Raw genomic sequence first — 14,870 nt, 5'->3', positions numbered from 1 at the left:
AATACTGCAAGATCAACAAAGATGGCAGAATCTCATCCTAAATTTCAGTAGAAGTCCCAGAATACAAGAGACATACATGTAAGAGTCAGTTTTACAATATAAAATCCAATAATTTATGCTTTCATCTGCAGGATAAAAATTATATGAAAAAGGCTAGAGTTTTACTAGATAAAAGTACCAGTCTAACAACCTGAATGGGTGCATAACTGTCACTATACTCCTTGTTATTTAGCAAGGAAACCGCAGTGATACATTAGCCATACAATAGGGGTTGCTAAGAAACGAAGAAAAAAATCTTGACAATAATGGAAGCTTACTTGTAACCACAAGAAAAGAAAGCTTAGGGGCTTAGTAAATAATAAGGTAAGGTAAAGAAAACTTATGGTATCATTTCTTCTTTTTCTTTAAAAAATACACCTTTCTAGATCTCATGTCTTGTCTTTTAAGTCAGTCCTTGGTTTATTTCTTTTCATTGCCAAAATGAGATTTCATTTCTTTTTAACTGCTGCCAAACTTGAACAAGACATATACTTTTCTCCATTTAAGGTATTTATTTAAAAGCAAGATTTCTCTCCTGCATATACAGATGGTCGCCTTCACATTTAAGTGTAGGTTTATTTTGCATTATAGGTCTCTGGATCAAACCCTTATTGCTAGGCTTTTCAGAGAAGGAGAAAATCACTGATCAGACAGGTATTGTATTGCTTTGTGATGTACCTATATGCCTCAACAAAAATAACTTCCTAAAGTAGCTCCTCCAAACAGAATGAGAAAAAAATATGTTTAAATTTTCAGTTTTCTGATATGAACTGGATTTTGCATATAGAATTGATGTTCATTCCTGGAATTATGCTACTCTAATGCTGAATGGTAACATTCACATATGACTTACTAAACCATAGTTAAGCTGGGATAAGAGGTCTCAGAAAATATGCACTAGTCTTACAGGAATACAAAGTTTAAAGAGGTAGAAATATAAACTATATATGAGTTAATGTAATGCATTTTCTTTCATGGAAATTTTTAATGGAACTTAGTAGGCATAAAATCATTAGGGAATTGTTGAATGTAAAGTTTTAATTAAAGTGCTTTGAAACATATAGAACTGTATTAAGAATTATGTCAATTAAAACTCTTCTGTATTTTATGATATGAAAATTTCCTTTTTTATCTATTTGTTATAATATTCATTTAGCTTTGGGTGTAAAAATCTATGGAAATAAACGAAAATGGGCTTTCAGCTGAGGTATATGAGTAAATCTATGTACTTCTCTGCATCCAAGAAAAATAACTCCTCCCCTTTTTATTTTTTTAATTTTGGTTCCAAATAGGACTAAAGTATGGCATTTATATGTGACTAATGCATTGTGGGTTAATTCCTCAAAGAACACATATAGATTTTTTTTTAAAGAAAAAGTCTTCAAGTTCATACATTTGCTTATACATAGCTATTTATTTTCATTGCCTGGAGAGTTAGATAATATTTTTTTTTTGTAAAAACAGTAGGGGCCCTAATGATTATCTAGCTTGCATGCTGCTCTCATGGCCAGGGACACCTTTCACTAGAAAAGGTTGCTCAAAGTCCCATCCAACATGTCCTTCAACTCCTCCAGGAAGGGGCATCCACAAGTTACCTGGCAACCTGTTCTAGTGTCTCCCTACCCTCTCAGTGAAGACATTATTCCTAATTGTAAAACTAAACCTGTTCTCTTTCAGTTTAAAACTATTCCCCCTTGTCCAGTCACTACATACCTCTATAAAAAGTCCCTATCCACCTTTCTTTCCCCTTAGAAGGCTGCTAGAAGTTCACCCTGGACCCTTCTCTTCTCCGTGCTGAATAATCCTATCTCTCAGCCTCTCTTCACTGGAGAGGTGTTCCAGCCCTCTGATCATCTTTATGCTCCTCCTCTGGACTTATTCCCACAGGTCCATGTCTTTCATATGTTGACGCCCCAAAAAGGACACAGCTGGACAAGAATAGACAGGAGGGAGAGAGTCACGTCCCTCAGACAGACAGTAGAGGCTGAAGAGAATTTTTACCCTGCTTAAATTTGGTATACAGATCTGATCAGCAGAACAAGTCACCATACTCCGCTGACTGTATTAGCTCAAATAAATGAGGCAAGATAGCTTAGGGCGATCGCAAATTGCACAGCTTCTATCCTTAGAAAATTGAAATATAACTTCCTATTTTCAGCTCAATAAGAAATTAAAGCCTATATATTGATTACTTTTCTAGTGATTAAATTATTTTATGTAAATGTTAAGTAGAAAGTAGAGCCAGATTTTTGTGCTTCCAATAAATGCAGTTTCCAGTTTCAAAATTGATAATGTTATACAATTTGTAAGTTGTGAGGGAAGCTTGACTTTGGGTATGGTTTCATTGGTTGGTTTTCTAAGCAATGTAACAGTGTTACTACTGCCACTGGCCTCTCAATATTCACTTCTTTCCTACTTGTCTGAGGAAATTTAAAAAATTTATTTTCAGAAGAAGATGCATAACATTTGTACCAGGCTCCTCCCATACTTTAAAAGCACTTAAAAGCATATGGCTTTGCTGTCATGATGAGAATGTATTGTACCATTTCGGACTACTCACATGAAAAGTATTAGGCATTTTTAAGTATATCATCTAACCAGAAACTCTTCCTATTCAAGTTGATGACTATAAAGATTATTATCACCTTTATAAAGGTAAATTTCAACTTAGCTTAGAACATTTTTTTTTTTTTGGTAGTGGTAAAATTCCTCTTCAAAGTTTTCTCAGTTTTTTTTCCACTTCTGCAGAACTCAGTTTATTTCAGCTTACCAAAGTAATTTTCAGGACGTCTTGTGACTTGAAATAGTGGAGGATCACCACTGATATCTACTAGTGCAGTTCACATATATCTGTAGAAAACCAGGATCAGCCTGAACCCAGCCCTGAATGTGAGATTTTGTATAAAATTTAAAGGGGGTTGATGTGGTACAAACACTGCTTCACAAAGAAAGAACATCGAATTTGCATATGATAGTATTTCTGGGGAGCCAGACACTTGAGCTGTTTCAAAGTTCATACAAAAAATCTTCTACTGAAATTGTACAAATATCTGTTATTTTGTCTGAGATAAGATGGTTACCAGTGTAAAGCCTATATCAGAGTTCTAAATAGCTTGTCTAATATGGAGTTCTGATGCAGAAGTGTTGCAATCCTATAGTCTTGGCTTCATTTAAGATCTTTAGTGCTTGAACTACAAGTTTACTCTCAAACCCAAGAAGTTATATAAAAGAATCAGTTTGTTGAAGTAAAGCATGTACTAGCAAGTCTATTTGTCCTTCTGTAGACAGCTTGCATAGTCTTGCACAGTTATTATGCTACTTTCTCACTACACTGAAGGTATTATAGTCAGTAGTTAACCTACAGTAGATTATCAGAATAAGAGAACTACAAAATTATCCAGGTTGGAAGGGATGTCAAGATGTCTCTAATACAAATTTGTTTCAAAGGAAGGTCAATGGTGATTTAATACTATTTTTTTAAGCCTTTATTCAGCTGAGTCTTGAAGACCTTCAAGGCCAGCATTGCATATGTTCTTCATCCACTCATGGAACATCAATTCCTCTTGTTAATTTTCCCAGGCTGTGTGAATTTGTGCACATGAACTTCAGGTTGGTCAGCTTCTAATGTTCTTTATCCTTCACAAGATCTCCCTTACACCCATCACCCTGCTTTATATATACACCTATATCTTACCTTTCTTCACTTAACTGAAAGCTCCTATCGCCATCTGATGATATGAATGATTTATGGTCTTCATCATCTGTCTGGTGAATCCTGTTTTTAATCAGATTCATCCACACTTTGTCAAATGGATCTCATGTCTCACTAACAGTCCTTGTTCCTTAGAAATTTCTGTCATAAAAAAATCAAAGTACTGCTTGTGACAATGCCAATAATCTGCTTGTTATTCAGGATACCTCAGGAACCACTGCCTGAGGCTTTCCCATCATCCATGGGACCAAGGGGAAAAAATCTTTGTCCTCACCTCTCTGTACTCACTTCTGATTGTTCCAGGTCTCCCTCGGCAGTGTTAAAGGTGCACATATGGATGAGCAAAAATCCAAAGGCCGCATGAGGTTCGTCATCCTCTATGCAACATTCTGATCCAAATTAATCAAAGAATTAATCTCCTGTGGCAGCAGTTTGGTTGGCAGGTGAGTGCTTTCATCTCTTGCAGAACGACGTCTCAAAACCCCATTGCCGGCTGCTTCCTCTCAGCACTAATTCTTGGTTCAGGCCCAGCTGGCTCTGAAATCTATTTCAGTGAAGTTCCTTCTCTTTCCTTGGCTGTTAGTGCAATGAATGAATTCTTTAAATTCAGATCTGGAAGCCAAGGAGCCTTTCTCCTGCTGACAGAGATCACAAATCCCCATCCATCTCTATCTTGGGAGTGCCATCCAAAGATATTCATGCATAATCTTTCATTGTCCCCCTTTATTTTCATTCTGTAGCTCAGCCTCCTGCCTCTGCAGTCTCTGTGATGATCACACAAACCTCCTACTCATCCTCCCTGATGTTTCACTGTCTGATTGCCTTCCCTCACAAGTGAGGCCACAGTCGCTCTCACTCCGCTCTGCTCCAGATAGAGCAGCAGCTGTAAGCCCTGGGAGGCAGCATCCTGGGACCCATGACCTGCAGTGTGCCAGTGTTCCTACTCCAGCTGAGGCTGGACACTGACCCTGGCGAGGACGCCATCATTGCCATGCAGTCCCACTGTCTGGAAGAGAGTTCCTGGATCCCCTTTGCACTCACTGCAAGCAGTGTCCTACAAACAACAAAAATCCCTGTAAGCTTGCTTATCTTGCCGGGCACTGTGGTCTGAGTCACCAGCTGAACAGACATCCCCACTGCAGAGGAACAGGTCACTCACTCATCAGAAGGCACTTGTTTAGCAAAAAAACCCCAGTTTGTTCTAGCAACAAAAAGAATATGAACACAGAAGGACGGGTGCTCTGGGATTTGCATATTTTGTAATGGAATTAACTAGGGAACTTTCACAATTGTTTGGGTTTTTTTTACATACCTTATCTTAACTTCAGAAATAGCTGAGCATTTATAGCTAAAATACTATGGTTATAAAAATATTCATAATTACAAATCTGATTTGAAAAAAATCAGAAGTGAAATCTGCACTTCACAAAAGCTGAATATTCTAAAGGACATGGAAATGAGATTTGAGGACTTCTGGGAGCTTTTTTCCTCCATGAGTTTTATGGGTTTATTTTTGGTGCAGTTTCAACTGATGACTAGAGTAAATCTTCCTGCCAGCATACAATTTTCTAGAAAACTAATTATTGTTCTAGTTGATCATAGGTGAGGTAGGTAGAGACTATTTTTAGTAAGAGAAGGAGGAGGTATGTCTATTTTTAATGTTCCTGGAATCTGAATTTTTTACAGCTGTTTTCCACTGCTTACAATTTTGCCAAGTTTCAAACATTTGGATTTAAATAGCTATGTATGATGTCTCTTGCTTAAATACTCTTCAAACACTCTTTCGGATTCTGGTGAGAAAAGTGGGGCAATAGTACCCCCCAATAGTACTCACACCCCCCCTAAACTCTTAAGAATTTCCAACACCTTCTGTCATCTTTAGAGGCAAGAATGTATTCCCATTTAATTTCAAGGTGGTCAACTTGGTTTTCATTACTTGGTTAATACCATTAAAGTATAAGAACTAGAAAAATCCTTATATATTCCGACTTTATATTTTAGAATTCTATGATTCTCAATTCTGAAATTGTAAACTGCTTTGAACATCTGGTACTTTTCCACTGACCTGTGCATGCACCTTTCTCTGAGGACTGTGTACTTTTTAACCAAGTAATTTAAACAGTGGGGGATATTTTCCTTAAACCATTCATTCTAACTGAAACATTTAAATCAGGAAGTTCTGGGGATTTTTGTAGTGCTCCTTGTGTTTTCTTTATTAGCAAATAGAGCCAAAAAAATAAGAATGAAAAAATTTAAGAATAAGGAAGAAGCAAGATAGGTGTTACAGAATTCAGAAATTTGACTGGGGAACTGAATTTTTACATTCACTGAATTTAATTTTCTACTGTATAGCTCGATTCTTTTATATCTGAATTTTGATACAGCTGAATGTTGAAACATGTAAAGGTTGAAAAGGTTGCTGAAAATACTTTGCTGCTTTAAACAGTATAAAGCAAATAAAAAAGCAAACAACAAAGCTCCCTATTTAGTGCGGTTTAGGGTATACATGTCTTCTCTTTGCCTGTGAGAACCAAATATGAAATGCAGAATTTATGTATGTATGTATATATATTTATATTTTCACTATTTAATTTTTAAAGTTCTACATTTCTTATGTTTGATTTGGTGTAAACATAGGGTTTATATACTGTAAGCACACAAATATTGGTAACTTCTTCATAAAAGGAGGTGTAAGCCAGAAAAATATAAGTTGTCTTTTATTTAGTGTTTCCATTAATGCTAAGATTCTTTTAGATAAGTCAAGTAAAGTGATGTGTAGCTTCTACAACCTTCAGCATAATCTTTTCAGTGTAGTATTAGGAACATTAATCAAGAAGATATCTGAAAAGAAAAATAAAAATTTTCCTCTCCTGTAGTAAGTAATGTATGGATTTCCTTCCAGATGGTATCAAGCAAAGCACTTTTGGCTATCTTCTAAATTACATAGTTCAAAACTACTATTTTGTGCAGAGTAGGAATTCTGTCCTTGACAGACTATAACTCATGAACTCTTCGTTGTGTAGGAAAACAGAATGCTGCTAAGGAAACCATTATTCTTTTTACCTAGGTTTTCTCAAAGGAAACATATGGTTTAATGAGATTTGAAATGTTTGGGCCATGATAATTGTTCTGTGACCTCAAGACTTATAAGGTTAAACGATATTATCAACTTTACAGTTGTAAAGGGTTAAAACTGAATGAAAGTTCTTTCAAGGTTGTCTTAAAAATGGTCGTTAGAGCACTATGACATGCTAGATACTGCTGCAGTACCTCAAACTTCTGCACCAGTCAAACCAGAATTATTTTTTCCCCTTCTTTATCATGCATACAAAAACACATTGTGTTAACTGCATGTTCTTAAGTTTAAGAATGTACAAAGGACCAACAGCTGCTGAAAAGAACAAGAAGTCTGGATATAAGCAGGTCTGGCTGCCTTTCTTTCTGAACCCTGAGAGAACTTTCATTCATATTGTGAAATTTAACAAGGGGCAATACATATTAAATTTTTACTCAACAGACTGAAATAAGGTTTGTGTTTAACCTGCTGTGTTCTGTTCTTTGAAGACTAAAAGCTCATATCTTCCAGGTGAGATGTGACAGCAGAGTTCACCATGTTCAATAAAGATCAAATTGGTATATTTTCAAGAGACAAAGTTCCAGACTGAGTGAGGTCAAAGTTTTCTGTGAGTCAGTAATACAGATTACGGTTAATGCTCTTTTGATGTCTTTGAGGCCCTGCTTGTCTTCACCTGAAATCCATAGAAAAACGTTGACTGACATACTGAAGCCTTGAGCTCTTAGATTTTTCTCCGTTTTTTGAAGTGGGCAATAGCATAATAAAAAAGGTCAGTCATACACATTTTACTCATGCAGCCAGTGATTTTACCAGAGAATGTAATTATTTGCATAGCAAGGATTTCTCAGATGAGGAATGCCTTGAAGACCAGATCCTATGCTGTAAAATATTTAGTTATTTCTAAGGATAAAATGATTAAAAAACCAGCTTCATCAGAGCATTCCTTTTATAAAAAAAAAATGCATTTTTAACTTCTAAATTTAAACTATGCCTTTGCAACAGTAGCAACTGAGAGTTTGGTGTTAACAATTAATTACAAGTGCTTTTCCTTATCCAATAATTCATTGGGGAAAAAAAAAAAGACAATTTTGTCATCTTTGATTTTTAGTTCTCAGAGACATTTTTTAAATTAATGATCATTCATTTGTTGTAAATTGACTAGTGAGAGACTTAAATACTGTAACAGTGTATATTAACTGTAGATAAACTGCTAATATGGTGATGTACATCTGTTTTTTGCAACATTTATTCCCTAGTGCTGAGATAACAGGGATTTGTTGTGATTTTATCCTGGTCAGCAACTAAGCCCTATGCAGCCACTCACTCACTCCCTCACCAGCATGAATGGGGAGAGGTAAAAGGGTAAAACTAGAAGGGTAAAAACATGATTTATTGTCTCTAGGAATGGTTGACCTTTTTGAAAAGAACGTTTCAAGATAACCAAGTAAACCCATTCAAAGACCCTAATCATTCAAATTTAAACATATCTTGAACATAATTTTTTACTTCATTCCAAAAGTGAAATATAAAATAATTGTTCCTTGCTATTTCACATAAATTTTTGTAGCACAAGGTAATGAGAACAAAGCAGACACAATAAAAATAAAAAAAACTGCACATTGATGCTCAGCATTTTCTGTTGCATCTTTCAAGTCATTGAAATGTGATGGTGAATATTTTCTTAAGGTCATATATAAAAAAGACAAACTAAGCAGTAAATGTGTTTGCCTAATGAAATAATAAATCATAAAACCAGTGTAAAAAATACTTTTATCCACAGTTTATAGGAAGGCCATTAAGAGTCTCAAATGAATGTGTTATTAGGCAAAAACAAGGATCTTTAAATATAAAAGTAAGAAATAAATTTATGATGGATTTCCGAGGTAATTTGTGTTGGATATGTATGGTATCAGACCACCTACCAGTGTAAAAGTAACATTAATCATATTCAAACATAGAATCACATCTTTACTGAAGAAACCGAAGAAAATAATGGGTATTGTGTGGAACATGATTCCTGATCTGGCATAAATTTATGTTGGTATTTATTGATAGTAACTGATCTGGCATGTTCCAGCTTGTGGTGAATGCTTTGAACAGGTAGTAAGAAATCTGAAATGATACTTGTTCTCTGTAAAATGTAGACTTTTGGTCATGTTTTAAGAATGGATTTATAATCCCATGGAAATTTGACTTAAAAATTGAAAGACATAATTAAATGTAAGCTGTTTAGAATGCCTTTATGAGGTATGAGACACAAATACTAATGACATTATTGTTGTTCCTTTTCACTCCAAACTTAATTGAAACAGTTATACCCATAATTCATCATGTTTGTAATTATCTTATCTTTAATACATTTTAGATCAACACCTAAGCAGTAGTTTTGGATAGTATTTTACATTCAGGATCTTATTACTTGTAATAAAAGGGTAGTCAGATATTATCTGATTTCTGTTATCATTCTGTTTCTCTATCATTCTACAGCACATTTCAATTGGAGACCGCACACAGTTCATATCAAACTTGGTATTGCCATAAACTAGGACTAAGTTAAGGCTTAGGATATATTTAGGATATATTCACTACACTGTAAGACAATTGCTATTACACCTTAGCCTGGCTAAAATCATCTCTGATCAAGACAAAAAGTTTACGGTCCTTCATTGGTGAAAAAAAAACAAAAAAACAAACAACTCAAATTAGCCAAGATTTTGCAGTTTAGTTTAATTTTCACTTCCAACACTGTATTTGACTACTTTGCAACAGTTCAACATTCAAGAATTTGCACAGGAATATAATTTTGTCATACAGAGGAAAGAGGTATCTACCTGGATGCTTAAATGCCCAGGGGTACCTAATCTCGTTAAATCTTTGTAGAAGATGATTTTTCCACCATTTTTTGTATTTTAAAAAATTACGAAAGAAATATTTATCTTTATACTTGGAAATCACTATGCATACAGGAATTTAAAATAAATATGCCAAACATCTTATTGTGGTAGAGCATATGGCAGAACGAGATGAAAAATTGCTTGAAGTGAGCAAACTCCGGGTTGATTTTTTCCCCATACTGACATTTTTCCTTTTCGTTATTCTTAAGTGTCTTTTCATTATTTTTTTTCTATTAACATGATGTGAATTTTTATTTATGGAAAAGATCAGTGTTGGTTCCATAATTTCTATTTATATATATAAATGCATGCATTGCATTTATGCAAACCTTCTAAATAAGTTGTCATTTGCTTTTGTGCAATCCTCTCAATCATTAAAATTTTTAAATTATGCAATGCAGGTACTTTAATCTTAGCTCATCCATGTCTTCTTCTAATACCTTAATAATTTTTGTTGTTTGGAAGCTTGAATTTTATTCTCCTGTAACAAGGGGTGGGATTCCACATTGCACAAGTCTACATTTAATAATGGGGTACAGCTTTAGATTGTAGACTACTAAATTTAGGTATTTACAATCTGGAGTGAATTCTCTTTCAATTTTGGGTGAGTATGCTGAAGATCAAAATATGATAGTGCATAATTTCTGAGGCTGTATTTAGCTTCTAACACTTGATTTCTTGTTGGGAAAGGGAGCAGGGAGAAAGCACATTCTCTTCAGAGTAAAATCATCAGGTCATTAAGACATGATTGGAACCCATTGATCAGTAGGCCAGGTGTCAGTGTGTCAAAGAGCTAGAGGTAATAGGAGAAACCAATTAGTTGAGGTCCACATGAATAAATTTACTTGTTTTAATTTGATATTTTGATGTAGATGCAATGACACCACATATAAATTCACACAGTATTTCTGTATTGTCCCTTGTGATGCCTGTGGTGTCTACCATAGGTGTCTACTAAGGTTCTTTTCCCTGGTTTATCCCATTTTTTTTTTCAGTAGCAGACATAAACACAGCTCTGAGCTGTACTCTTTGGGTGAATGAGCACTTTTGAAAACCTTAATATAATAAGAATATCATTATTGTTTTTATTACTAAAAATATCAAGAATTTTAATGTTAATGTGATATTAATATTCATTTAATAATATAATAAATATTAAGTTATTTAATAGTAACTTTAGTTGTATTTATGGAACATTCTTATTAAATATTATAATAATTGTTATTGCTATTATTATTTTGGCTCAAATTTCCCCCACAACCTTTTCCACTACATAATCCATTAAATCTATTAAATTGCTATCATTGTGAAAAAATAAAAAGATGAGAGAAGGGGAGAAGTTCACTACCATAATGACCATCTTAAAAGGGCCTCTGTAAAGAAAATAAGTGAGCTCAGGCAAATGGAATAATTTTTATGGCATTTGTTCTAAGCACACTTTGCAGAAGTGAGAAAAATACCTAAGTTTGTGGAAGCTCAGGGTCTCCGTGACTGAAAACTACTGGAATTTGAAATAGTGTCTTATTCTTTACTGCAGCTGGGGGACACAAAATATGACACAAAATAATCAACACATATGTGTTGATAAGAATTTTGTTTAAACCAATCTTCTTATGAGACCTAATGAAATAATAATACAAGACTAAAGTCCCATAGAATGCAAAATATTCACTTATTATTATGCATAAAATAAAAATAAAGTGAAACTCTTTCTCAGGAAGCTATATATATTGGTGAGATTTATATTGATAGTGGAAACTTACTATTAATGTGATGCTGTGATTTTTATAAACACGCTTAAAAGCATATTTTAACTAGAGATAATGACAATATGAAATAGTTTGTGGGTATATTTCACTTCAAAAAAAATTAAGACTTAATTTCTCTCAGACTGTGAGACTGATCCAAATTTTGACATCTCAATATTTGCCACAGGTAGATGACTGATTTGCAAATAATCTCTAATGTTATACCTCTTATTTTCTCTTCAGACAGTTAATGTACCCAAAAGCTTTTCATGACATTTCATAATTGCGTAAATTAGCAAATTAAGTTTCCAATAGCAAGTAAGTTTTTTGTCAAGTGAGCCTGTATCTTATTCCTTCTCTTTAGATTTCTCATTATCTCTAAATTCTATAAAAGTTTTACTTCCAGATTCTATGTTTTTAGGGGTCTGAGATTTTTAACGGAAGTATAATAAAACATTAAATCTCAGATAAAATTCCCCAAAGCTGAGTAGGTGACTTGTAGAATAGAATATTTTTTTTTACACATGATCAAAGTTAGCATCTTTCTTCTCTGGCAAGAAATTACCAAAAGCACACACAGCACACACAGCACACATGCACACACTAAAAAAACAAACCAAACCAAACCAAACCAAACCAAACCAAACCAAACAAAAAAACCAAAACCAAACAAACAAAAACAAAAAAAACCCCAAACAAACAAACAAAAAACACCACAAAAACCCCACTTTGATTTCTCTCCTGTTTTCTCTTCTGCAGTCAGATCCCAGATTCACCCAGAATGGTCACTAGAGAAGAGAGTGATGGATTTGCACCTGTAATGCTTGGCCAGATGTCAAGTGGCAGCTTACACATTTCTAATAGCTGCAGAAAGCTTTAGAGTACTTACCGAAACTTATGGAGGTTTTAACACCTAACCTCTTGGATGTCTCTCCTAAGAATATGCAAACTACAGCGTTTCTCGGGCTTATAACTAGGCCAAACAAGGACAAATTTTCACAAAAATGTAAAAAAGGAGTATGCAAAACTCTGTTTGCTGCCAGATTTCAAGTCCCTATCCTACAGCTTGGTGTTATAAAAGCATTCCAAAGAATAGATTGCCAGAATTCCTATAAGCATTAAAAAACCCAAAACATGAAACCCACAAGGTTTTTCCTTAGGTTTGCAAAATAGCTGAAGTATTTTGTAGGAAGATAAAAGTACCCCTAGCATTATAAATTTTCAGCTTGAAGTAACTTAATTTAATTGGTTAAAGTCTGAATAAATGACTTTATAAGCATCTGAAATATAGTCCTTAAATTAAAGTTTCAGGAGACATTGAAAATAATGGTTAATTAACCTGCTTGTAACAGAATAGAAAGACAAGCGTCAGCAACAGGTTTCAAGTCATGAACCTTTGAATTGGTAAACTCTGCATATAAATTCCACAATAATCTCAGCATGGAGTCAAAAACTGAGATATGTTTATGTCAATTAAGTCAGTGCTATAATTACTTGACTAAATTATTAGTACTTGTCCCGGAAGCTAAAATAGCAGAAAAATCTTTACGTGAACAAAATTCAAACTATCAGCAAAATTTTTAATACTGAAAATAAATTTACAGCTGTCCTATCAGTGAAATCTATGTATTTCATTCATTCCAACCAGTTTGTTTTTCCTCCATTTCAGCTTAAATTTTGGATGTGTACACAACCTTTTGACATTACAGTAATAATTTATTGATGAGAGAAATCAGAGAAAGACTTTTTGTTGGCTTGAAGAACTAAAACTTAGTCATGGACCACACCAAGACATGTTTCATCACTCAGCCAGGGATGGTTCCTGAAACATAGCTCTGTCCTATTTTTACTGGTAAATATTTCCTACATGTGGTGATTAATATAAATGGGACCCAAGCTCACAGGTACTGTTTAAATGTGCCACAGTTGTCACCTCTTTGAGCTGAACTGCAGCTTTATTTCTATTATTATTTTATTAATATTTGTTTTAAGAATGCCCCTTCTCTTTTATACATATTTTCATTGCAGGATGAATTTTAAAACATTATGTGGTTAAAAGGTTATGGTTTGTTCCAATTCAGATCTGAACCTTAAAACTGCAACAGAAATGACATGAACTTAAAGCCGACAGGTTGGAAAAAGAATGTATTGAAAGGTTAAATGGTCTTGGTAAACTAGAATTATAAATAATTTCCATATCCATCTATTGTAACAATAAATTACTACTCTTTTTTCAAAGACAGTGAAATGAGGATTAATTATTTCACATCATTGAAACAAAGATTTTAAAATAGCTTTATTTATATTTTATTTTTCAGATTACACAACTCTGATTTCAGGATTTCCTGATCATTTTTCTGGAGCATGTAGATAGGGATCAAAACCTAACTAATTCAGACTAGGGTTTCAAAACAGCATTGGAGAAGTTTGGGTTGTTAAGATATATCAAGTACAACAGTATTTGTTTAGAGGTAGAATGAGGGAAAAGCAAGTATTATATAACAATGACCACTTTTTTTTTTCTGGTACACGGGGACAAAGACACTCCTTCCTCATTGCATTTTATAGCTTTTTGTTTGCTAAAAGTGTTCACAGCTCTTTGATTTCTTAACAAAATCGTATTTGCTGCCTGCAGTCATCCTGCTTTTAGGTTTAGTGTGGTTGTTTCAGTTTTGGGAATCTGTGTGAGTGCATGTCTGTGTGTTGACCCATTCCTCCTATAGCTCTATATTGTTTCTTTCCATAAATGTTTCTATTTGGCTATAGCTGAGCCATAATCAATCACTGGTGTGGCAGACTGTTGTAAATATTAGTTGACTTCAGGATCACTGTGGAGTTAATCAATGATGTTTGATTTAACATAAGTAACTTGCTTTGCACATTCTGTTCTTGGCAGTCTTCTAGCCATCATTCTTTGTAAGCAGGAGACTACATTTCACTAAGAGGTAAAAAGGGTGTGTGTGATTATTTATTTGTTTCTTGTGGTTTTTTACTTATTTCAAGAAAACAGTAATGTTTATAGGAAAGAGAAAAGCAAAAAAAAAATCCAGCTCTTCAGATGCTGTTGAAATAGGAAATTCTGCAACAAATTTAGTAGAGACCTCTAGCATTTGCACACACACAAAAAACTTGAGGCAATCATTCACACCAAAACCATCAAGAAAATAAAGAGAAAACTATGTATTTGTTTATTCGGCCAGTCAGTGATTTCAATGAGGATTAATTGGGCAATCTTTGATCCATTTCCCTGCACTTCTTGTCATCTCATTTACTTTTATTGTTTTCACTTGCTTTCAGAATTTTTCCCTTTTTTAAAAAATAACATTTTATTTCTTTAATTTTTCCTCCTCTCTCTATTTATATTTCTTCTTTCTATATATCATGATTTGAATTGGAGTAAT

General features: G+C 34.1%; 1 protein-coding gene across 4 annotated transcripts in view; it reads left to right on the top strand.

The window, feature by feature from the left end:
• Positions 1–247: 247 nt before the first annotated feature.
• LOC148224854 (uncharacterized) overlaps positions 248–14,870 on the top strand; it is an 88,372-nt gene continuing 73,749 nt past the window's right edge. For all 4 annotated transcript variants that reach the window (XR_015801558.1, XR_015801557.1, XR_015801556.1 and 1 more), the window contains exons 1-2: positions 248–363; positions 4,055–4,194. The gene's annotated coding sequence lies outside the window, so the exon portion shown is untranslated. The remainder of the gene's footprint in view (positions 364–4,054; positions 4,195–14,870) is intronic.

This window comes from Sturnus vulgaris, chromosome 2, assembly GCF_052056855.1.
Source record: "Sturnus vulgaris isolate bStuVul1 chromosome 2, bStuVul1.hap1, whole genome shotgun sequence".
NCBI lineage: Eukaryota > Metazoa > Chordata > Aves > Passeriformes > Sturnidae > Sturnus > Sturnus vulgaris.
This window is presented reverse-complemented; position numbering and strand designations above follow the sequence as displayed.